General features: G+C 31.1%; 1 pseudogene across 1 annotated transcript; it reads right to left on the minus strand.

Moving 5' to 3' along the window:
- Positions 1 to 268: 268 nt before the first annotated feature.
- Positions 269 to 4,981, minus strand: LOC111310316 (dolichyl-diphosphooligosaccharide--protein glycosyltransferase subunit 1B-like; annotated as a pseudogene). Its single transcript, XR_016330348.1, has 8 exons — positions 4,766 to 4,981; positions 4,449 to 4,493; positions 2,828 to 3,459; positions 2,577 to 2,724; positions 2,016 to 2,188; positions 1,858 to 1,926; positions 1,489 to 1,578; positions 269 to 637 (listed from the first exon to the last, which is right to left on the minus strand). The product of XR_016330348.1 is annotated as a dolichyl-diphosphooligosaccharide--protein glycosyltransferase subunit 1B-like (transcript).
- Between the last annotated feature and the right edge of the window lie 4,420 nt (positions 4,982 to 9,401).

The following is a 9,401-nucleotide window of genomic DNA, read 5'->3' on the forward strand; positions in this document are numbered from 1 at the left end:
AACGCCAAATGGTATAGAGTTAAGGCCAGCATTGATGACAAAGGCAAATCGATCAATCTAAGGTAAAAGCTTCAGAAAGAGCAACTCAGATGTGTTTCCCACCACTGCACTTCTTCGGTCACCATGAAGACATCAATTATTGGAATCATTCATCTCATCGCTCTTCCTGTTTCATCTTCAGGGCCACAATGAGGAAAAAATGGGGCGGAGGGGGTGGGGAGGGGGAAATATTTTTTTGCTTTCCAAATGCCAGAAAAATAGAAGAGGTAGCTCATTGTTGAAACAATTCTATTGTAAAACAATAGTTTTAGCAACAAAATTTCTCATTGCAAACTATTTCGTCAGAGAAAATTTCAGAATTTCGTATTTTCAGTACACAAAATATTACTACAATGTCCTATCTCCCGAATTGGTGTATGTTCTAACAGAGTTACTAAAGTGGCATATACTGCAACCTAAAGAGTGTTGATCTGGAAATTATTGGCTAATTTTTCATTGTGAATGCCACAAAGTTTCACTTACGTATGGAAAGATCGATGTGTAGGTAAGCTACACAAGCCACGAAAAACAAGAAGAATGCAGATGCCAACATCAGAGGCTCTGCAAGCATGAAGATTGTCTTGAAGGTGTAATAAACCTGCCAACAGACCGTAAACAAAAAGACATGAGATTGAAGAACATCATCTTCCATTAATCACAATGGACAGGTTTATATTATACATTTCTTATAACAACAACAAAGACAAAAAGTTCAAGATAGCAACATTATATACGACAGAACCAATCAATTATGTAAATGAAGATTTGTCCACGGAAAGAACCACATTGTAGTGATTAGCATCACTTGGCTGGTTGACCAGGTACGACCAATTATTAACCTCAAACAGTCCAATAACAACTTGACCAAAATAAACTGTCCAATAACAAACACGTTAACGACCATGAATCACCTACTCACAGCTCTGATTGACCAAACCAGTCTAAGTTTAGGACACAAGCTTATAGTTTAATAAGGATAAAAATAGCGTATCTTCCTTAAATCCCACAAAAAGCATAGCAAAGGAAAGGTTTTGGCCAGAACATTTGCATCAAGTAATGAATAATAAAGCACAAGAACCGCAAGTGATTGTTCCCATCAAAAATCTTGATCATATCCTAGGTTTTGACTCTAAATCTTAGATAAATTGGTATAGAGTCTAAAATATCTGAGTAAAAAATAGCTATAAAGTTAAGCGGCACTGTTAATTGTATGCCTTCTCTTGTTATGCATGCTCTACTACAACAGTTGGCTTAATCAGGCAGAGAAAAAAAGATTCCAGAAAAATACTCTTATGAGTATTTCAATCATCATAACTTGAAGGTTTCACTTAGTATGGTGCTCTATCCACCAAAGTATAATATCCTAAGGAGATGGAATCATTATAGGCAACAGTAAAATTGATACCAATGCAAAAACACATAATGGAAGTAGAAGAGGAGATAAATTACCTGGAAATGAGGGTTGTGCACGGGAACAACATTTTTCTTTTCCAATACCACCACAGTCCTTCCCACAACATCAAGGTAAGAATATTTGGCCTGCAAGATTTCAAAAGGAACACATCTCAGTCAACATGGAAGACAAAGTCTTGAGCAATTATATGCACAAAAGCAATCCATTCATGTTGTAGGAGAACATTTTTCATTGTACTAACTCAAAGTAGTCCAGTAATTTTATCAAAAGAAAATACTGATATCATCTTCATTTTAATAGATATATATATATATATATATATATATATATGCAACACCAACTGCCTTTGCATGTGCACTAAATTATGAGAGAGAGAGAGAGATTATTATACTGGGAATAACTACCTCAAGATGCTGCTTGACAGGAAAGGGAACCACAACAGAAGGGTCTTTTGATCCCTTAGGTAGCACAACCTGAAGCATAACATATTAGTTCCAGTCATAGTAGATTTATGTTCCACAAATTAAACAAATTGAATCCAAGATCATTCTACTAAACCTACTTTGATGGTTAACTTGTCAACCACTGTCTCAAGAAGGGGGCAGGTAAGTTGAGGTAACGCATGTCATCAGTTGACTCAAAAAGGAAATCTTGTAATGGTAGCCCATAACCAATGACAAAAGTTGCTTTCCATCCTCCAAATAAAGGATATTGTGGTTCAATTTCCAGCTCTGACTGTAAGAGCATAAATTTAGTCAACATACACTGAAGACAAAAACAGAAGTAATAGAAGCATGAAAAAAAAAAATTAATAAACCTTTCATATTTTATTGACCTTGGCCACAAATAGAAAAATGAGAAAGGCAGCCACAAATAGAAAAATTAATAACATTAACTATTTAAAAAAGCATGTAGAAACTTCCACACCAGAAAGGAGAATTACAAATACAAGGGTTTTAAACATCTACTCGGTCACACATCCAACAGACTGGAATATATTTATTTTTAGGATATCTTGTAAATCACAAAAATTGTAAAGTTCATTAGTCAAGTGGTTCGATTGTTAAAAACAACTTTTTGCAGCAAGGGAGAGAAAAAATAGAAGAGAAACACATTTTAAGACCTTCCAAGAATCTTTACGCAGGTGTGATGATGAGATATTTCCTATTTCATCCCGATAGTAGACAGAATGAACCCTAGGTGGTAGTCTTGCCAGAAGGTACCTGAATGAGGATACACCATTAAAAGATGGCCTGGATTGGTAATCAACCCTGCAAATAGTACGCAGCAGAAAGTGAATATTCAAATCAATCTTAAAAAATGTGCTTCTTTTCTTGATGAACTTTCAAGCTTAGCAAGCAGAATCTACTCTACCTTGAAAATACACCTTTGTGCCGGGCACCTGCATGAACCAATGTGTACTGCTCTGTGACCTGAATGTTGCCCCAATGAGATATTTCAACTTCCCTAACAAGCTCCTCAACAACAGCAAATGGGCTATTATTCTCAAAATGTAGAAGAATAGGAGAAAAAGAGTACGGGGGATGATCCTCGTATGGCCCATACTTTATTTCAGCTCCTGCATGGTTTGTGGGTTCCACCCTTGTGAACGATTCCACCTTAGTACTTGGTGTCTTAATCAAAGTTGTTTGTTGCCTAATATGATACGGCAACAATATTAAAGCACTATCACGATAAAATACTAATTGAGATTCTGATTGGCCTTTCTCTTCTGGAAAAGGTTCTAGTGAGTGCGTCAACATGTATAACACTTCTAGTGTTGTGCTTTCACCAGAATTTAAGGGATTAGCCAAATAAATAGTAAAATATTTAGTATCGTTAGATGCATCAGGCAGTTCCGTCGGTTTTACATCAAGACGGACTAAAGTAGTCTTTTTCCTCTTTGCTTTAGTTGCTAATGCTTCAATTGTAGCTAGATGATCAACTTGAGTGGGTGGGAAAGCAAGAACAACTTCTGATGCAGGCATACTACTGGAATTCTCGACCTAAAAGAGACCCATACAATAACATAAACAATAAAATACATGCAAATAATACAAATCTAGAGATTCAGTAATTCATCTCTCCACATTATCAATGCATATACTTTAATGCTACGTTTGGAAAGATGAATTTGAGAAAGTGGATTTGGATTTAATTTGCTACATAAATTATGAGAATGAAATGCACACACTATGTACAAATTAGTAGGATTCAATACACTTATATATTTGAAAGGGTATAAAAAGATGAATTTCAAATTCATCACTAAATAGGGATCCAACAAATCCATGAATTTGAAAATAATCATGAAACCCATATTTACATGCGCTTTAACAGACAATTTATACTAAAAAAATCCAAATCCCTTCCCTGAAATTCAAGTTACCAAATGCAACCTAAAGATGCCTTGAATTTGAATCCCTGAATAAACCTATAAAAAGTTATACACTCAATCTTGATGTTACTTTTGCTACTTACTGTTTTTCTATATATATTTTGGTTCCTCAGAAGTTGCTAAAAAGAAAATTCCTATTTGATTAAAAATGAATAATTACCTAAAACAAATCACTGAAACACAATCACTTTGTATAAAAGTAAAATCATGCACTTTGCTATTAAAAAATGTTAAGCTTTTTTACTTTTAATTCTTCAGAAATACAAATATCTACTTATAACTACACTATTTGTATTTTGTTTTCAATAACAAAAGGCTAGTAGGAAAAGCAACAATCAAATAAAACCTCACATAATTGGCAAGCACTAAATCAAAGTATAACGATAATTAACACAGCGCATAAAATGAGTAAAAAATCCGTACCTATAATAGGAAAAAAAGCAACAAATTTTCATTCATTAGTAAATTTGATTCCAAACTCGAACATAAATCCTCCTCCATTCTTTTTCTTTCTTTGATTTAAACAATGATTCATAATATATATATATATATATAATAAAAAGTCAATAAATTTGCTGCATTTAAGAAAGAAATTACCTTCAAAGTCAAGTAAACTTTAACAATGTGGGAGCTCAAGTCAATCTGCATCAACGGAAAACAATATTTAAAAAAAAAAAAAAGCAGCAAAAAAAATGAAAAAATCCAAATAAATAAGCTAAAAAGAAACCTAAATTAAACAAAATATTAAGATCAAGCATAAATGTTACAAATTTCTACAACTGGAGCATTTAAAATATAAATTCATATATAATCTTACTGAAAATCATTTCCTTAGCCAAAAATTTAAGAATCGTGATAATAATTAGGACAATTTCGAATAAAATTAAGATTAAAAAAAGAGCTTTGATGCTTACTCTACGCTCAGCGCTGGAGATTAGGATGTGATGTAGAGGAGAGGATCTGGAGAGGAAGAATAGAAGAGAGAAGAGAGTGAGAGCTAGAGTTCCTCTAGCTCTGATCGGAAAGTCCATTGCAGTTGACGAGAGACTGAAACACTGGCTTTGCCTTTGCCTTTGGCCAATGTCATGAGGACTCGAGAAAGAAAAAAAACAAAAAAGAAAGGTTGACTGGGTCAGCTCTTTTGGGCTCTGTTAGTACTGGGTAACTTTCTTCTCTTATTTTTATCAACGTTTGTGTCTTTAGGGAAACGAGTACGATTCAGTTTTGATTTCAAATTTTGTGAAAGATAAAAATAAATTTGAGAAAGTTTATTTTTTTTTATAAAATTTAATTTAATTTAATTTTGAATTAATTGAAATTTAAAATAATTATTGGACATAAAAAAAAATTTATTTTTTTATTTTTCATATATTATCTAAAATAATATATATATATATATATATATTATATGCATAGGGCTTTGATTTGATAAGTTTTACATTAGATTTTTAGAAACAGTCTAAAATTAATAAAAATTATACATATAATTTTGATAAAAATAAAAATATATATTTTATATTTAATGTGTGAATATAAGTTACAAAAAATATTTTATATTTTATATATATTTAATATAAGATAAATATAATAAAAATATATAAATTATCAAATTAAATAATTTTTAATAAAAAATTAAATTTATTTAGAGCTCCAACCCAAGTCAAATGCGAATGTTCATTATTTGATTTTTATAACTAAAAATTAAAGAATTTTGTTTATGACTGATACTGCTGTGTTAAAAAGTTCAAAGTTCAACTATTAACGAGGTTTTACCATAATAATAAAAAGGCAGTTATAAAACTTTAACGAGTTAGGTCCAAGTCTCACATATGTAAGTTTAATTATCTATTTGATTATAATTAATAATTTAAAAAATATAAATATAATATTTGATTATTATAACTTAAAAAATGATTTAAATTGAATTTGAATATAATTTTTATAAATGAAAATGATAATATTTGCTTTTTTAAATAAAAAAATGATAATATTTGCTTATTATATTTAATTTTAACCTATTGAACTATCACATGCAAAATAAATAAATAAAATTAATTTTAAAAGTTTTTTTTTTCAAAGTAAAAAATTTTAATTACATAGTAATAGAAAAAAGCTTTTTTTTTTCCTCAATTTTCTTGTAAGTTGTAACAGCAAAGAACCGATTTTCCTTCTAGATATTCCCCTTTAGATTCGGGATTTTCTTCACTTCTATTGTTTGTTTCAACTTTGCTTTTTGTCACATTAAATTTTACTCATTATTTTGATGAATATCATTTACTATTTTTCTATAAGAATTTATTGTTTGTGTAACGTAGAAATTGTTTCTTTATTTTTATGGTGTCAAAGGAAACGTTTGGTTTTTCATTGAAAAACAATGGCATGCATGATCATGAGACTGGGATCTAAATCTGAAGCCTTTCATCGTGATGGACAAATCTGGTAATGTTTTTTTCTTTGATTTTCTTGTTTCCTTCTTGTTTAATTCACTGTTTCATTTTGATCTAAGCATTGTTAAAATATGATGAATTTGGAATATGGGTTTACAATGATCGTTAGTTTCTTGAGTTGCAAGTAAATTTCTTTTGTAGTTCCATAATTCTCATCTTATTAACCCTAAACTTTTTCAAGTTACAGTTTTTATTTTCGTTCATTGCGGTGTTCCAATGAAAAAAAGAAAAGAGATTGGAATATGCTTAAAATGGATAATTTGGTTTAATTTGGTAGACAAAAAAAAAGTTTGATTTTTACTCAAAAAAAAAATTAAGTAATTAAAATACCGGGGGTGTGAAGGGCGAGGTGTTTTTTTTTTTTTGTGAGGTTGTAAGTATGTAAAATTTTGTTCAATATATCTGTAGTCCTATGTTAGTCTTATGTTACTCAAATTCAGGGATGAATGTCGGATATAAGCATGTTTCAAATATGGATAACTGCAATTTTTTTAAGTTTTTTTTTTCAAATATTGGGAGGATTGGATCTTTATATTTATGTCGTTTGAATATGTGTTTGACACAAATACTTAAAAAAAAAAATGAAGGATCGGAGTGACATAGCAGTAGTCTATACTTAGCTGTAGTCTATACTAATATTTAGGATATTTAGGGTTCATGGATATGTGCATGTGTAGAGATTATATTTTTGGTATTGAAGACTAATTTCAGATGCGTTTTATCTATGAAGAGTAACTCTGAAAGTGAAATCTGTTTGCAATTTGGGGTCAGTCTTGCAGAATTTTAACAATATTCTTAGAAGTTCTTATGATTTTTTTTTTATATTATAAGAATATTCTTCTAACCTTCCCCAACCAAATGCAGGAACCCTTATTTCATTATTGTTGACATTTGATCTCAATTATTCGACCCCTTTTTAGCATTTCATTTATTAAGAGACAAACCACTTAACAATTACTATTACTGAGTGGAAGTTTATACTTTCTTACTAGTTCTGAAGCTAGTTTAATTTTAACAACCATCGCCTAACTCCTGTAGGTGATAGATTAGCATGGATGAATGCAATTTTGAGTCTACAATTGGACCTAAGCTATAATCAAAGGTTGAGACCAAATCAACACCATCTCTTTGTACACTTCCCTTCATTTGGAAATTCACTTGATTTTGCAAGTGTCCAATCACCTAGATTTCACACTCTAAGTCAATTCATTGCATGCTAACTGATTGTAGTTGTTTGTAAGCTTACTACAATGTTTGATAAGTGAGAATCTCGCTATGAACTCATGTAAATGACAGCAACTAGATTGGAATTATGGCTTATTTTAGTTTGAGTTTAGTTTTATTTATGTTTCTTTGGGCTATTTCATGTTCTCCCCACTGGGACCCCATTTTAGCAGTTGTTTTCTTTGGTTTGAAATGGGTGGGGTGGAAGGAGATTGTCACTTCACTTGGAAGGAGACGATTAATTGACAAATTTTGTGTGATAATTGATGATGTTTGTCAAACTATCTCATAACCTACTTGCTATGTGGGTGACCTTCTCTGATTGGTGCAAGTAGTTGAACAGACCATAACTTGGAGTCCTAGTTTTTATATTCGAACACTGTATTGAGTTTTGAAAACTTGGTTTCATTTCTTGTTCTTTCAGGGCACTCTCTTGTCCTTGCTTTCTTAACTGGTTTGCTGGCACCAATATGTATACATATATATAATATATAATATAATATATAATATAATATATATACATATATACACACACATATATATATATGTAAAAACTGATCACGTTTTCTTTAAAGCATTTCAATGAAGTTCTGGGTACATTAATGAATTTCAGCTTATATATAGTAGTGAGTTTATAGGGTGAAATAGGATTCCAAAAAAAAAAAAAAAAACACACATTGATGGTACAGAAGATGAAGAAAATTGAAACCATATGTATGTGCATGGTACGTTATAGTTGCTAATAAGGTTATGGTAGACCGGTCATTAGTGTGAGGGACATTTTTGTTTCACTTTGGAAGGCATAAAAAAAAGGGAAGAAGATGGAATCAATGGAGATATTTAATATAGTTCTTTATAGAAAATAACTGAAGATAGAGAAATCATTTATAAAGACACTTATTATGATTGTTGAAAATTTGCTTTTTAACTGAATCTCCACTATCTTGGATGCTGGTTTCCTATATGTTTCTTGAGTGACTTCTTGTAAGCTCTAAAGTTTTCTTGAATGCTGGCATTAGTTCCATCATAGACTTGGCAGCTTATTTCTTCAGTATTTTATCTCCAATTTTTGTTTTGCACATGTCATATTACTATATTCTCTCCCATTTCCTCTTCCAGGTTGTGTTCAACTGGTCTTCCAAGCGATGTCATTGTTGAAGTAGGAGAAATCTCCTTCCAGCTTCATAAGGTGCTTTTAACTTAGTTAATCCTTGGCATTTATCTGTTATGTTACTTTGACTTGTCAAATCCACTTTTTACATTTATCAAATCCACTTTTTACATTTATATCTCCATGGGGTAGACATCATGCGTTGTAAGGAATCAGCAGCTTATGTAGTATGATGCTTGAAAGATGCTAAGCAGCCTTGTTTCAGAACTCTGGTCCTTTTAAAATTTACATACATATGATCAAGGTTTTTTTTTTTTGGGTGCATACTTGATTAAAATTGTCTGTTTCTCATCATAGAAGCAATTTTTTTTACTAATAGATATTGAACTCATTTTGAAAAAATGAATTTTAACTGAATAGAAATTGTTAACATTCATATATCTAAGTTGGGTACTTTATCTTATTACTCCATCAAAATAGAGCAAGTACAGCTTATAGTTTCTTACCGATCAATTTGTGGGATATTTTCTGGTAGGATTGGTGAACGAAACCAGTTTTGGGATGATTAGTAGGTTGATATTATTGTTCAAAAATGTTTCCTACTTTCATTGAAGATATTGTCGATGCGGCGCCTTAGGCCTCAGCTTTCCTAGTTGATTCTTATTATTTTATTTTTGGCATTGCACAGTTAAAGGAGAAAGATTTATTCTTATTATTTTACTAATCAGATTGTATTTTCCCTTTTCTCCATTTTGTCATGTTTATCAG

Source organism: Durio zibethinus, chromosome 19, assembly GCF_047325235.1.
Source record: "Durio zibethinus cultivar Kanyao isolate XHJ-2024 chromosome 19, ASM4732523v1, whole genome shotgun sequence".
Taxonomy (NCBI): Eukaryota; Viridiplantae; Streptophyta; class Magnoliopsida; order Malvales; family Malvaceae; genus Durio; species Durio zibethinus.